This window comes from Hyperolius riggenbachi, chromosome 12 (assembly GCF_040937935.1).
Source record: "Hyperolius riggenbachi isolate aHypRig1 chromosome 12, aHypRig1.pri, whole genome shotgun sequence".
Lineage (NCBI taxonomy): Eukaryota > Metazoa > Chordata > Amphibia > Anura > Hyperoliidae > Hyperolius > Hyperolius riggenbachi.
This window is the reverse complement of record NC_090657.1, coordinates 112,229,658-112,244,442: the sequence shown is the minus strand read 5'-3', so window position 1 is coordinate 112,244,442 and position 14,785 is coordinate 112,229,658. Positions and strand designations below refer to the sequence as shown.

At 43.2% G+C, this 14,785-nt stretch overlaps 1 protein-coding gene across 3 annotated transcripts in view; it reads left to right on the top strand.

The window, feature by feature from the left end:
- Positions 1 to 14,785, top strand: part of CASKIN2 (CASK interacting protein 2) — a 225,447-nt gene that overhangs the window by 21,013 nt on the left and 189,649 nt on the right. For 2 of the 3 annotated variants that reach the window (XM_068261966.1, XM_068261964.1), the window contains exon 1: positions 10,352 to 10,777. The exons of the other annotated variant lie outside the window; for it this stretch is intronic. The gene's annotated coding sequence lies outside the window, so the exon portion shown is untranslated. Of the gene's footprint in view, positions 1 to 10,351; positions 10,778 to 14,785 lie in introns of those variants that run through there. 3 annotated transcript variants of the gene reach the window in all.

The window sequence follows — 14,785 nt, the reverse complement described above, 5'->3', positions numbered from 1 at the left end:
CTACTTTCTAAATTATAGTTTGAAAAGGAATTGGTCTCCGATACCCAATCTCGAACATGCCTCGTTATGCAAGCTAAGTTGTATTTTCTGACATCTGGAAGATTTAATCCCCCTGATTCTTTAGGTAATTGCAGTCTATTGAGTTTTATTCTGACTTTTTTGCCCGCCCATAAAAAAGACGAGAAGGCTTTATTTAGCTTGTTCAGGTCTTTGTGCTTGAGGAGTAGTGGAAGGACCTGCATCGGATACAACAGTTTGCCGAAGCTTATCATTTTTATCAATGCAGCCCTTCCCACCAGTCCCAGGGGAATGTTTGCCCAGCCCTCTAGTTGAGTTACTACCTTGGCTATGATTGGGGTGATATTGTCTGCATATATCTGGAAAGGGTTTTTATTTATTGTGAGGCCTAGATATGTGATATGGTTGTGGGCTATTTTCACTCCTAAAGAGTGGGTGTGAGTTAGGTCTGCTTTATGGGAGAGAAAGAGAAGTTCACTTTTGTGAGCATTTATTCTGAATCCTGATTCCCTACCTACTTTTTGTATTATGTCTAGCACATGGGAGACTTGCTGGTGGGGATTATCTAGAAAGAGGAGTATATCATCTGCAAAAAGTGCCGAGGACACCCTCTGTTCACCTATCTTGATACCACTTATGTTGCTATCTAGAAGTCTGGCCAGTGGTTCTAAGGCTATATTGAAGAGCAGCGGCGACAGGGGGCACCCCTGTCTTGTACCTCGACAAAACTGAAGTTTCTTAAAGAAAACCTGAACTGAAAATTAAAAGTCAAAATAAACATACACAAGTCATACTTACCTCCCGTGTAGTCTACTCCTAAATCTATTTTTCCACTCCTGCGTCCTGTTTGTCCACTGTGATCCATGGAATTCTCCGTCCTCCATTTTGAAAATGGCTATTACCCCATAACAGCTTCCTGGTCAGCACACTGTTAAACTGTAACATCACCCACTTGAGCCATAGGGAAACATGGACACATCAGTTCTCCTCTCAGGTGTAACTGACAGCAACTGATATATTTCAGTTCTGACAAAATGTTGTCAGAACTGGAAGGGATCACTGTAAGAAGAAAATGGTGAGCTTCTGAGAGGAACTGATGGCGAGGTAACTATGTAATGTTCATTTGAAGTTACCTCATGTGTTTATTTTAAATAATAATAATTTTACTCAGTACAGGTTCTCTTTAATGCTTCCTATACTGGAAACAATATGCAACTTTTTTCTTTGCTACTAATATTCTATTTTTTAGCTTTACTACACATACAATTCATTATCTCAGAAGTATATTTTCACTTCAGATTCCCTTTAACCACTTAAGGCCTGGTTCACATTGGCGTTCGCCGTCAGGATTTTCCTGATACTGTACAAACGGAACGGACGTTCGGCGATCCAATGTAACTCTATGGATCCGTACACACTCGTCCGTTCCTCACTGACCGGATCCGGAGTCTGGGCTACGGTCCGGATTTTTCCAACCTGCTCTATTTTTGCCATACGATTCATCCGGCCGCCGCACCCGGACTGGATTCTGACTACACCATCCGCACAGCAGAAACCAATGAGAAACTGAAATGACACAACACACTGGCTATAAAATCCGGCCTATCTACCCCACTTCCGTAGCATTCTCTATGGCGATAGCGGCCATTTTGGATGATGACACATGGGCCCAGCATTTGAGGAGTGGGGAAGCAGTGAGTTCTTGCTGGAGCTATTTGGGACCATGTCACAAGAAGAGGTCAGGACTTTCACACCTGAGGACCTGATTCTACAGGTGCACCCACCATCTCCTGCGAGGAGCACGCTTCCTTCCCACATAGTAGTAGCTAAAAATTAAAAAGAAGACAATTCCCAGGTAAAATAAGTAAAAATACACTGGATCCATGGTCCAAACTGCAGTCTCTCTATCCAAGGATGGTCTCCACACGTCAGGCTGTCTCCAACAATGACTCCAGGGCTTCTGCAGACCTCCCAGACCCCAGTAATTTATATAGTCTGTTATCTCTTTATAAAACGGATCCGGATAGCAACCGGATCCGTAACGGATGGAAAACCGTGTGCAAACGGACCGTTTTCTGACCGGATCCGGACATCTGGTCCGTTTTGGTAAAAAACGCAAATGTGAACCGGGCCTAAGTCTATCTGGATGGATATATCCATCCAGATAGACTGTGCTGCTTCTGCCACTGCACCGGGCGCTCGTTCGCTACCGCCGCCTTGCGATAGTTCCCATTCATGGTTCTAAGTCCCTGGCAGAAAAACCGACGTTCTCTTATCAGAGGCCGCTGTCTTTCTGCACAAAAAAAAGTTTCCCGTCTTTCTAATGCTTACTAGAAGCGAGAACTTTCACTTCCAGGACTTTTTGACTGTGGCCATCTTGTGGCCATATAGTAAAGCTACACTCACATGCATTTTTTTTATTAAACAAACATATAATATTACATTTAAAATTAACTGTTTACCTCCCACACCAAAAATTACCCAAATAAATTTTTTTATTAAAAAAAAAAATGACCAATAAAAAAAAAAGCAACATAAATAGTTACCTAAAGGTCTGAACTTTTTGAATATGCATATCAAGAGAGTATATTGCTATAATTTTTTTTAATTATAAGCTTGTAAATAGTGATGGACGCAAATTGAAAAATGCACTTTTATTTCCAAATAAAATATCGGCACCATAAATTGTGATAGGGACATCATTTAACCACTTCCCGACTGCCGTATAGACAATTGGCGGCCGGTAAGTGGACCCCGCAAGGACCGCCGTATTGACAAATGGCGGCGGTCCTTGTAGGGGCATGGGCGGCGCGATCGCGTCATTCGTGATGCGATCGGCCGCCGGGGACTGGCTCCACCCACCACTCGCTGTAACCCGCTGGCCGTTCGGAAGCGCCGGCGGGTTACTAGCACCCGGATCGCCGCATACAAACTGTATAATACACTTTGTAATGTTTACAAAGTGTATTATACAGGCTGCCTCCTGCCCTGGTGGTCCCAATGTCCGAGGGACCACCAGGGCAGGCTGCAGCCACCCTATGTCGCACCCAAGCACACTGATTTCCCCCCCCCCTGCCCCAGATCGCCCACGGCACCCCTCAGAACCCCCCCTGCCCACCCCCCAGACCCCTGTTTGCACCCAATTACCCCCCTAATCAACCATCAATCACTCTCTGTCACTATCTGTCAATGCTATTTTTTTTTATCCCCCCCCCTGCCCCCTGCTGATCACCCCCCACCCCTCAGATTTTCCCCAGACCCCCCCCCCCCCCGTGTACTGTATGCATCTATCCCTCTGATCACCTGTCACAGGTGTCAATCATTCATCAATCCCCCCCTGTCACTGCCACCCATCAATCAGCCCCTAACCTGCCCCTTGCAGGCAATCTGATCACCCACCCACACCAAAAGATCGCCCGCAGATCCGACGTCAGATCACCACCCAAGTGCAGTGTTTACATCTGTTCTCTACCCTAAACACCCACTAATTACCCATCAATCACCCCCTGTCACTGCTACCTATCAGATTAGACTCCTATCTGCCCCTAGGGCACTCAATCACCCGCCCACACCCTCAGAACGCCCTCAGACCCCAGCCCTGATCACCTCGCCAGTGCATTGCTTGCATCTATTCCCCTGTCTAATCACACCTTGAGACACCCATCAATCACCTCCTGTCACCCCCTAGCACACCTACCCATCAGATCAGGCCCTAATTTGCCCCGTGTGGGCTCCTGATCACTCCGCCAGATCCCCTTCAGACCCCCTTCCGATCACCTCCCCAGTGCATTGATTGCATCTATTTTCCCCTCTAACCATCCCCTGAGACACCCATCAATCACCTCCTGTCACCCCCCTAGCACTCCTATCCATCAGATCAGGTCCAATACAACCTGTCATCTAAAAGGCCACCCTGCTTATGACCGGTTCCACAAAATTCGCCCCTTCATAGACCACCTGTCATCAAAATTTGCAGATGCTTATACCCCTAAACAGTCATTTTGAGACATTTGGTTTCCAGACTACTCACGGTTTTGGGCCTGTAAAATGCCAGGGCGGTATAGGAACCCCACAAAGTGACCCCATTTTAGAAAAAAGACACCCCAATGTATTCTGTTAGGTATATGATGAGTTCATAGAAGATTTTATTTTTTGTCAAAAGTTAGCGGAAATTGATTTTTTTTTTCACAAAGTGTCATTTTTCACTAACTTGTGACAAAAAAAAAAAAATCTTCTATGAACTCGCCATACACCTAACGGAATACCTTGGGGTGTCTTCTTTCTAAAATGGGGTCACTTGTGGGGTTCCTATACTGCCCTGGCATTTTAGGGGCCCTAAACCGTGAGGAGTAGTCTAGAAAACAAATGCCTCAAAATGACCTGTGAATAGGACGTTGGGCCCCTTAGCGCACCTAGGCTGCAAAAAATGTGGTACCGCCGTACTCAGGAAAAGTAGTATAATGTGTTTTGGGGTGTATTTTTACACATACCCATGCTGGGTGGGAGAAATCTCTCTGTAAATGGACAATTGTGTGTAAAAAAAATCAAACAATTGTCCATTTACAGAGATATTTCTCCCACCCAGCATGGGTATGTGTAAAAATACACCCCAAAACACATTATACTACTTCTCCTGAGTACGGCGGTACCACGTGTGGCACTTTTTTGCAGCCTAAGTAAGCTAAGGGGCCCAAAGTCCAATGAGAACCTTTAGGATTTCACAGGTCATTATTGTTTCAAGACTACTCCTCACGGTTTAGGGCCCCTAAAATGCCAGGGCAGTATAGGAACCCCACTAATGACCCCATTTTAGAAAGAAGACACCCCAAGGTATTCCGTTAGGAGTATGGTGAGTTCATAGAAGATTTTATTTTTTGTCACAAGTTAGCGGAAAATGACACTTTGTGAAAAAAACAATTAAAATCAATTTCCACTAACTTGTGACAAAAAATAAAATCTTCTATGAACTCACCATACTCCTGACGGAATACCTTGGGGTGTCTTCTTTCTAAAATGGGGTCATTTGTGGGGTTCCTATACTACCCTGGCATTTTAGGGGCCCTAAACCGTGAGGAGTAGTCTTATAACAAAAATGACCTGTGAAATCCTAAAGGTACTCATTGGACTTTGGGCCCCTTAGCGCAGTTAGGGTGCAAAAAAGTGTCACATGTGGTATCACCGTACTCAGGAGAAGTAGTATAATGTGTTTTGGGGTGTATTTTTACACATACCCATGCTGGGTGGGAGAAATCTCTCTGTAAATGGACAATTGTGTGTAAAAAAAAAATCAAACAATTGTCATTTACAGAGATATTTCTCCCACCCAGCATGGGTATGTGTAAAAATACACCCCAAAACACATTATACTACTTCTCCTGAGTACGGCGGTACCACATGTGTGGCACTTTTTTACACCCTAAGTAAGCTAAGGGGCCCAAAGTCCAATGAGTACCTTTAGGATTTCCCAGGTCATTTTGCGACATTTGGTTTCAAGACTACTCCTCACGGTTTAGGGCCCCTAAAATGCCAGGGCAGTATAGAAACCCACAAATGACCCCATTCTAGAAAGAAGACACCCAAAGGTATTCCGTTAGGAGTATGGTGAGTTCATAGAAGATTTTAGTTTTTGTCACAAGTTAGCGGAAAATGACACTTTGTGAAAAAAGACAATTAAAATCAATTTCCGCTAACTTGCGACAAAAAATTAAATCTTCTATGAACTCGCCATACTCCTAACAGAATACCTTGGGGTGTCTTCTTTCTAAAATGGGGTCATTAGTGGGGTTCCTATACTGCCCTGGCATTTTAGGGGCCCTAAACCGTGAGGCGTAGTCTTGAAACAAAAATGACCTGTGAAATCCTAAAGGTACTCATTGGACTTTGGGCCTCTTAGCGCAGTTAGGGTGCAAAAAAGTGCCACACATGTGTTATCGCCCTACTCAGGAGAAGTAGTATAATGTGTTTTGGGGTGTATTTTTACACATACCCATGCTAAGTGGGAGAAATCTCTCTGTAAATGGACAATTGTGTGTAAAAAAAAATCAAACAATTGTCATTTACAGAGATATTTCTCCCACCCAGCATGGGTATGTGTAAAAATACACCCCAAAACACATTATACTACTACTCCTGAGTACGGCAATACCACATGTGTGGCACTTTTTTGCAGCCTAACTGCGCTAAGGGGCCCAAAGTCCAATGAGCACCTTTAGGCTTTACAGGGGTGCTTATAATTTAGCACCCCCCAAAATGCCAGGACAGTAAACACACCCCACAAATGACCCTTATTTTGGAAAGTCGACACTTCAAGGTATTCAGAGAGGAGCATAGTGAGTCCATGGCAGATTTCATTTTTTTTTTGTCGCAAGTTAGAAGAAATGGAAACTTTTTTTGTCACAAAAAGTGTCATTTTCCGCTTACTTGTGACAAAAAAGAATATCTTCTATGAACTCACCATGCCTCTCAGTGAATACTTTGGGATGTCTTCTTTCCAAAATAGGGTCATTTGGGGGTTATTTATACTATCCTGGAATTCTAGCCCCTCATGAAACATATCAAATGGTCAGAAAAGGCAGAGATGCTGGAAAATGGGAAAATTCACTTTTTGCACCATAGTTTGTAAACGCTATAACTTTTACCCAAACCAATAAATATAGGCTGAATGGGTTTTGTTTTTTTTTAATCAAAAACATGTTTGTCCACATTTTTCGCGCTGCATGTATACAGAAATTTTACTTTATTTGAAAAATGTCAGCACAGAAAGTTAAAAAAATCATTTTTTGACAAAATTCATGTCTTTTTTGATGAATATAATAAAAAGTAAAAATCGCAGCAGCAATCAAATAGCACTAAAAGAAAGCTTTATTAGTGACAAGAAAAGGAGCCAAAATTCATTTAGGTGGTAGGTTGTATGAGCGAGCAATAAACCGTGAAAGCTGCAGTGGTCTGAATGGAAAAAAAGTGCCTGGTCCTTAAGGGGGGGTAAAGCCCACGGTCCTCAAGTGGTTAAAGCGGAATATAACCCTGCATTTCAACTTTGCTCTAAAACATTATTTACAGTATATTATATGCAACCAGCATTTTTTTTTTTACTAGACCAGCATTGGAAGGGTTACACAGAGCTTTAAAGAGAATCTGTAGTCTAATATTCTTACACTAAAAAGCATACCATTCTATTCCTTATTTTCTCCTGTGCCCCTCTGTGCGGTTTCTGCCACTCCCTGCTGCAATCCTGGCTTGTAATTAACAGTTTTAGGCAGTGTTTACAAACAAACTAACCAGCTTGTAATAGGCTCACATAAACAGAGTGTGTGAGTCATACAGAGTGTGCAGGGGGCCTGGAGAGGGTGTGTATCGCTTCTAACCAATCACAAGCAGCCCTGCACATTCCACACACTCAAGCTTTAGCCCGACAGACACCACAGAGGAAAGTAGATCAGATTTATTACAGAGACAGTGCAATTAGAAAAAGCTGCAGTAAGCCAGAGCACATTAGAACAGGCATAGGAACTTATAGGATAGAAGAAATAAGACTGAAAAATTTGTTACAGAGTCTCTTTAAAGTTTTTGGAGATTTCTGCAGACGCATCCGAAGCTGACATAGATACATTTTGTTTACATAAATGTATCTAAGTGTTGAATGTGACTAAAGGCTCATACACACATCAGACCATAGTCTTTGGAAAATGAAAGATCACAGACCAATTTTACCCCCTTTAATGTAGTATGAGAGCCACACCTACACAGTCTATTCTATGGAGCTGAACTCCCCATCAGACAGAAATGTTTGCAAGATGCTGCACACAAAGATGCTGTACACATGCAACAGATCAGTATCTGCAAAAGATCTGTTCCTGCAAAAGATCCGTCCCTGCTAAATGCATTCATAGTCTATGATATCTGCAGATCATCATACACACCTTGTTTAACAGACATTCATCTGCAGATCAGATCCACCAGGATGGATTTTCAGATCTGCAGATGATTTTCTGATCTGCAGATAAAAGTCAGTTAAACAAGGTGTGTATAATGATCTGCAGATCTCATAGACTATGAATGCAATTTGCAGGAACGGATCTTTGGCAGGAACAGATCTTTTGCAGATACTGATCTTTTGTGTCTTTACCGCATCTGTGTGTGCAGCATCTTGCAAAGATTTTTTTCTGATGGGGAGTTCAGCTCCATAGAAAAGACTGTGAAGGTATGGCTCTCATACTACATGGAAGGGGGTAAACTTGGTCTGTGATCTTTCATTTTCAAAAGACTATGGTCTGATGTGTGTATGTGGCCTTACTCTCTCTGACTGAGAAGGAGCTGGAGGACAGCCAAAGAGTGTGTAACATTTCTCAATAGATACATTTAACTAAATAGAATGTAACAATCTGAACTTCTGCATATCTCTCCACGGAACTTTAAACCTCTGTGTTTAACCCTTCCAATGCTGGTCTGGTAAAAAAAAAATGCTTTTTGCATATAATATGCTGTAAATAATGTTTTAGAGCAAAGTTGAAATGCAGGGTTATATTCCGCTGGTGTAATAACCGAGACAAATGGGCAAATAAAATACATGGGTTTTAATTACGGTAGCATTTATTAATTTCAAACTATAATGTCCAAAAACTGAGAAATAATGATTTTTTACCATTTCTTTCTTAAAGGAGTTATCAGGAAAAATAGCAAAAATTAGGGTACTTATCCGTTAGCTGGGCGCATCCGGCAGGTGGCGCTAATTACTATTCCCCCTCCAGGCCGACATGGATAGTAGGGAAAGATGTAACTCTGGTGGAGTTTTGTCGCCACCTAGAGGATGCGCCCGGCTAACGGATAAGTACCAAAATTAGCTTTACTCACCTGGGGCTTTCTCCAGCCCCTTGCAGCCGACTGTCCCACGCCGACCTCTCCACTCCCCGCCGTTGTCCCGGTCTCTGTGCTCGGTATTCAGGCCTTACTGCGGCTGCGTGAAGCGCCGCTGTCAATCATGGTCACGTGGGCCGCAGCGAACTGCGCAGGAGCAGTAGTTCTTCCTGTTAAAATAGATTTAGAATAAAATATTTCTTAGCAAAATGTATCACCCAAAGAAAGCCTAAATGGTGGCGGAAAAAACAAGATATAGATCATTTCAGTGTGATAAGTAGTGATAAAGTTATTGGCAAATGAATAGGAGGTGAAAGTTGCTCTGTTGTTTAAGGTGAAACAACACTGTAGGCTGAAGTGGTTAAGGTGCTCATACACCTAGCAATTTTGCGGCCCGATTAACCAGCTGATTCAATTTTATTGAATCAGATGAAAAACAGTGCTGCAAAAAGCATGCCCGATTGATTATTTGAATGTATCAATCCAGCATGCTGGAAAATCTCAGTCCAGCGTAACAGTTTGGGTGCACGGCAGTAACTGCATTCGATATCATGATGGCAGATCCCTGGCCAATGTCCTCCCAAGTGTAAAATGTCCCTCTGTGCAGTGTAAATTCTCACCTGTACCGCTGGCACAACTCCTGGCCTCCTGTCATCACCCCCAAACACGTGGCGTACGCTCCATATGCCATTATATACAATGTATTTATTCTTAAAATGTTAACGTTTAGCACTCTTCCTATACCTTCCATTAGAGCAAAAATCGCCCCAAAATGGTACAGGCACCGCTTTGCAGAGTGCAAAGCCTACAAAACGCGCTGATATGAACCTTCTCATAGAGAATCAAGCGGTTTGTGGGCGATTTTGAAAATCGCCTGCGCTTGAAAAAAGGCTAAAAACGCCCTGTGAACAAGCCCTTAGCGCCATTTTCCACTATAGCGTTTGCTGAATCGCAAACCGCTAGTGATTTTCAAATCGCTACAGTTTGCTTTTTAACATAGGAATCGCGGTAGGTCATTTCCACTACCGCAAGTCGTTTTTTACTTAAACGTGAACACGCGGCGGAGAGATTGTCGCGATTTTGCTATGCAGTGCATAGCATAGCAAAACCGCGAACGCAAACGTTGGGGAATCGACGGGTAAATTTTAACTTTTGTTGAATCGCAATCACTAAAGTTGAATCGCGATTGCTAGTGGAAAAGGGGCCTTACACTGCACTTGGTGAGAGAGATAGACATTTTACATTTGGCAGAATCACTAGGCCGATTTTGTATGGATCTCTGTTCGGAATTGGTCTGTTGTGTATGGTCAGACAACAGTTGATCTTGCCCATACACCTAGGTGTCCATGCACCCTCGTATGATTAGATTAATAAACTAAAGTGTCCGTTTTTGGTTTGCTTCAAGCAGCTGTTCAGATCAACCAATCAGAATTTTTGTTACATTTAGAAGCTGAGGCTCGGTTGCTATGCATACGTCTTGATAAATCTGTTTCACGCCTCCATTGCTAGCACTCATATTGCACGTCATAAAGTTTACTCACTCAACACAAACAAACTTTGCACGTAATGTTAGCCGCCAGGAATCACGGGTATGTGGCGTTTTGCGTGTCACAATGTGGAAAAACGCGAGTGAACAGATCTACTCCCACAATATTCGTCGCTTTCGCTTCTTCAAAACTTTTCATTTCATTGTGAGCGATTAGTTTCCTTTGAGAATTCAAGCCTATCCGCTTCCATAAGGATGAAGAGGGAGGAGCGGGGCCGGGAGGAAGGAAGAAGAATAGGACGAGGAAAGGGAGGGATTTCTGCTGGGATAGAAATGTTCTAGCTGTTGGATTTCTCTAAAACTTACAGCAAAGTATCCTACCGCCTAAAAAAAGCGCTACAGCTGTTCCTAAACTTGCGGGTGAGTTTGTAGCTGTATCCGGGAATGTTCTTTTGCATTTCCAACTCTTTACCTTACTGTACGTTTTGGATTTTTGCGATATCAAACATTCTGATGAGGGGAGGAGAATGGGGGCGCTGTTGGGATTAGCTGTAACAGGCGCTGCCCCAGTGTTGTTTCTAAAGGTTAGTGTCTGTGTTAGGAAATTACGGTGTTCTGTGGCGTTTCAGCTATCCATAGATTTTCTACCTATTAAAAATGTATCTACTCACCTATTTAAAAACTGGTACCTATACTATCGCAAAAATCCATTTTTGGCACCCCAACACCACACTTCCCTCATTTATCCTACACTAACCTCTCTCCTGTGCCTAACACTAACTTCTCCTCTGTTGTGCCTAGCACTAACCTTCCCTCTCCCCAAAAGTGCGCATTAAAGGACAACTGAGGTGAAAATAAACTGCTTGCACATCTGATGTTTAACTCTTTCAGGCAGAAAAAGAAAAAAGGAACACAGCCTAGTTATTTGTGAGCTCGGCACTGTACATACACGTGTATCTCTTTATAGGGGCCCATACACTTACCGATTTTCCCGCCGATACACAGCCGATTCGATCACTGTGATCGAATTGGCTGTGAAATCGTTGTGCTAACGCTGACCGGTCAATGTTCCGTCCGAAATCGATCTTTCCCGTCGTTCCTGTCCGTGCGGAAGATTTCGCTTGATCACCGGCGGGTCGGGAGCGCGTCGATAGTGGCGTTCGAATGCACGACGACCGACGCTAGCGGTAATACATTACCTCATCCGGCCGGCGCGAGTCCCCGCTGTCACCGCTGCTTCTTCTTCGTGCTGGGCTCCGAGTCCGGCAGGCATCACTTCTTCCTGTCTCGGCAGGAAGTTTAAACAGTAGAGCGCCCTCTACTGTTTAAACTTCCCCAGACAGGAAGTACAGTGAAGCTGGAGCCCAGAGCGGAGAAGAAGACAGCGGAGACCGGGGGACTCGCGGCGGCCGGATCAGGTAATGTATGCGGGGGGCGGCGGCAACTTCACAGACTGTGAATCGATTTGCAGTAAAGGCAGCCATACGATCCCTCTCTGATCAGATTCGATCAGAGAGGGATCTATCTGTTGGCCGATCTGATGGCAAATCGACCAGTGTATGGGCCACCTTATGTCACATGCCACCTCGGTTGTCCTTTAATGGTACAATCTTTCCTTCACGTTCGAACTTTCAACACAATTTATCGATGGGCAATTATCAAGCTCCTTAAAACTGATTAATTTAAGAACAATTTACATTCGGAATCGATCTTAAAACCCAACGTTTGGATCGATATTTTTTTTTCTTTTTCCAATTGACCAACATATTAATTTGACATTGATTTGTGTCACACACTGAGCAGTTTTCTATACAATTCGATCATAAAAATATTGTTGAAAGATCAAATCTGAAGGAAAAATTGTACCGTTAATGGGCACCTTAACACTAAGTCCACAGTGTATTACGGTGTAACAGCCGCTTTGTAACAGGGCTTACCATACTGCATTTACAGTGCGGTGGTAGCTTTGCAGTAAAATGGGTTGCGGTATGGTTACGCACTTCATGCAGTTCACTGCTAAATGCACGTGTTAACAGCTACGGTGAAGCATACATTTTCTTTGCTTCACTTTATGCAACTCAGTGCAGCTGCAACATGAGGTACAACTTTTTTATTCTGTTGCATTACAATGCTATACAGTAATTATACTGTTACTAGTAGACCCAAGCCCATTGAAAAATGGGCTCTAGGTCTTTTTTTAACGCCGCCAGTCACTGCGCATGCGCGCGCACGCAACTGCCCACCCACCAATCTCCGTCCCTGGTCCCTCCAGCTGTACGTTCCTGCGCACATGTGCAGTAACAAATTACCAGGGACACAGGGACGCATAACTGCTGGACGCAGCGACACAGACACATTATTGTATAGGATACAGGGAACGATGACGCAACATCCCACTGTGAATGTGGCCTAAAGCCCCTTCCCCACCTGAATGCATCGTCAAACGGAAGTGATGATGGAATGCACAATATTTACGTTCCGATGTTATTTTCAGCAGTGTCGTTGTGATTTCCTCGTATCAGCTGGGCTCTGGTACTTAAGATCTGCACCCTTGCAGAAAATGGCCCTGGCCTTTTCTGTATCAGATATTGGAAAGGTAAAGGCCTTCTTCTGCAAGGTGACAGTGCTACACTCAGCTGATATGGGGCTCCAGTGAATCTTCTTATACAGGCAACATACTGGGGCATTGACGTTGACAATGACAAGCCAGGATGGCTGACAGGGTAAAGTGTCAGCTTCCTGACCAAGAGCTTTTTGTTCCTAAAAGCAGATGCCATCTTAATGCAGCTTTAAAAGAGCAAAATTGGCAGAGATGAGATGCATTTTTATGTTACATAATTTCAATCAACAAGATTGTAATATGCAAATTAGAGGAGTCGGAGAGATGGAGGAATCTTAAACTGAGGAGTCGGAAGATTTGTGTACGGACTCCACAGCCCTGGCTGAAATAACATAGAGCACTGGTTTAACTTGCATATCAGGAGTATGATATGGCCTTTTCCACTGGGCGCCTTTTTTATCTGAAAAACGGATTATGTCACTTTTGGCGATCCCTACAACTGCAATTAACATAAATGTTGGTGCTGCTTACACTTGTGCTATTCGATTTTTTCCAAATTGCAGGGCTGCTGAATTTTTGGTGCTTTTATGTACCTATCCTTTGTATAGGAGTGCAGGAAAATCGCATAGCAATTGTGGCGCTATGAGATTATCCCCACAGTTCAGCGATACGTTTTTTTCCTGCTGGTTTTTTTTTTTCTCCCGTTGGAAATCACAAATGCACCGCAATCTCACCATACACCTGATGGGTTATGGCAAAATTGCGGTAGTGGGAATAAAAATAAACTCATTCTCGTTTCCTAGTGGAAAAGGGCCCTAACTGCAGATCTCTGGTGCTATTTTAGGAACATTTTGTTTGTGAACAGAATAGATCATTAAGAAACCGTAACAATAACAATTGTCAAATATTATAAACTGTGATTTTTCAGTACAGCTGGACGCTAACTATGCTGCTTTGTGTACGTTTAGCTGTTGTCTGAGTTTTGTTGTTTTATGGGTTTCTAGTAGTATTAAACTGTGCAGTTTTATTGGCCTATGCCTATTTTAGCATGTGCATGCCTTTTCATTTGACCTTTGGTCAGATATGCTGCAGTTTGTGTTTTTTTTTCTGTTTAGTGCAGAGGTTTTATTTGAGTGCAATATAATGGGAATTCCTTTATGTATATACATATTATATTTATCTATCCTTATTTTGGGTGTGTAATGAGTACATTTTTGTGAAACTTTGTTGTTTAGTGGTATGTTTAGTTTGACTTGCCAGTCATACATTTTTTTTTTTATTTTTTTTTTGTCCTAAGGGCTGGTTCACACTTAGCACTTTTGCAGCGTTTTGCTGAGCCCTATGCATACATTCTCACTGCAGCGTTTGCGATTACTAGCAAATGGCCTGCATGCAGCGCTTTGGCGACGACCGCGCTGTGATTCTCGTTCTATTGAACGGGAATCACAAGTGTAAAATACGAGATTTGGGCCGCGGAATCGCAGTATAGCACCCAGTGTGATCTATCCCTTACTTATGTAATCAGCACTTTGTGGGGGCTGAACTTTGCACAGGGCTGTTCACATTCTGAACGGTTCTAGTTCAGCCCCCTGCTGATCACGTTGACAGGTCAACTTATCAACCTGTCATTTAATCACTTTGTGCAAAGTTCTGATTTAGTCTCCACTAATTCCATTTTGTATAGGGTAGATCGGAAAACCACAGGAAGGTTTGGGGAGTTGCGTACCCTGTAAAAACTGTATCGCAACTGGGGGGAAAACTCACATCGTGCGCTCCATGTGCATACAGTGAAGCATACAATTCATGAAATGTATTCTTCACTGCAACTGTAAGTGCACACACTTTTTGGTATAGCACAAACATGCCTC